The 1,598-nt window shown below is 37.6% G+C and overlaps 1 non-coding gene across 1 annotated transcript; it reads right to left on the bottom strand.

The window, feature by feature from the left end:
• Positions 1–926: 926 nt before the first annotated feature.
• On the bottom strand, positions 927–999 carry Trnaa-ugc. The gene has a single exon. It is a non-coding gene; the product is annotated as a tRNA-Ala (tRNA).
• Between the last annotated feature and the right edge of the window lie 599 nt (positions 1,000–1,598).

The following is a 1,598-nucleotide window of genomic DNA, read 5'->3' as shown; positions in this document are numbered from 1 at the left end:
TAGACCTCAACGTGGAAAAGTGTTAAATGGTTAGTAAAGCAAAACCTTTACCGAAGGAAAAGAATGAGAAGATCTAATCGCTGGAATTGTCTTTACATCTTGAAAAACCTTCTTTATTAAATTTAGTACCAAGACCCTGGATGTTTGGCTTTTCGCTTCCTCATAAAATCCTCCATCCATGAATAAATGTAGGTAAATATTTATTCTTTTTTTAATTGAGAAATTTATTATTTTCATGAAATAGTAAGCAGAAGTAAAGAAATATACAGCTTAAAATAATTGAGATAACCCTAGATTTTAATGACAATTACACGTTTAAAGGCCAAAGGAAAAATGAGTTTTAAAAGAAACTCACTGTAAAATTTTTGTTCAATAATTCACCTGAAATTAAAAATACAGGAAAAACTGGAATATGGGCACCATGTAAAACAAAATAATGCCACTCATTCCATCCCTCACAACAGAGCTGGGAGCTAGTGAAATAGTGGCTAGACTCTGCGGCCAACTCGGAGAGGCCATCTGTTCATTAGACCACTCTTAAGAGTGACAGCCATTGGTCTCTTCTGATTGGTAAGGATGCCAACTTTGGTTCCATTTTAAAATACTTCCTATAGTCACCCGAGCAATCTAACTGTTCTAGCCTTACTGGGAGAAGGGAGGACCAGCATCTTGGCAGACTGGTGGCCATGGCTTTCCCTTAGGGAATCACTGAAGTCAACTCCCTCATGTTCTTATAAATGTTAAAAAACAAAAATTACATCTGAACAGCATCCAAAAATTTATATACTTCTTTTTTTGGGAGGTGGGGGAGTCCTGTCGTGGGGCCTGAACTCTGGGCCTGGGCGCTGTCCCTCAGCTCTTCAGCTCAAGGTTAGCGCTCTACCACTTGAGCCACAGTTCCACTACTGGCTTTTTTCTTTTTGCTTATGAAGTGCTGAGGAATCGAACCCAGGACCTCATGCATGCAAGGCAAGAGCTCTACCACTGAGCCACCTTCCAAGCCCCTATATAGTTCTTATGTATTTACAACACTGTACGTATTTACATGACTGAATCAAATACTGAATTGTAGAAATAAGAGATCACGTACAAAGGCATTCATTTAATGCCCCAGTATTATCTTCTTGTGCAAACAAACTTTCCTCAAGTGTCACAGAAAGCTTTTAAAGATAGTCCACATTTCATAGGCCACCATCCATCGTTAAACACCCAAGCCTTTCTAAAATATGATTATTTTCAGCAAGTTCTTTAACCACTCCTTCTATTTCTTCCTTTAACTTCTTCATACCAAGAGTCATTTCCACTAATGTGTTTGAACTTGGGTAGATTGTGGTCATGGTATGTTTGATTCCACTGGAGGCTGCAAACATTTTCTGAGGCAGAGTTTCTTGTAACTCATTAGTGTAGTCTTGATACCTTGATACTTCTTCAATATCAAACACTGACTAGTTAGAGATAATAACTGTTTCCTAAGATGAAGCATTTTTCTCATCCATTCTTCAGACTTATCCAAAAATGCTTCATTTTTTAACACATTCATCTGTAAAGTGGGTCATAGCTTTTGTTGCAAGTAAATATTTGTTCTTTCCAACCAAATT

Source organism: Dipodomys ordii, unplaced genomic scaffold (genome assembly GCF_000151885.1).
Source record: "Dipodomys ordii isolate 6190 unplaced genomic scaffold, Dord_2.0 Scaffold18, whole genome shotgun sequence".
Taxonomy (NCBI): Eukaryota; Metazoa; Chordata; class Mammalia; order Rodentia; family Heteromyidae; genus Dipodomys; species Dipodomys ordii.
Note: the sequence above shows the minus strand (reverse complement) of the source record. Positions and strands in the feature narration are given on the sequence as shown.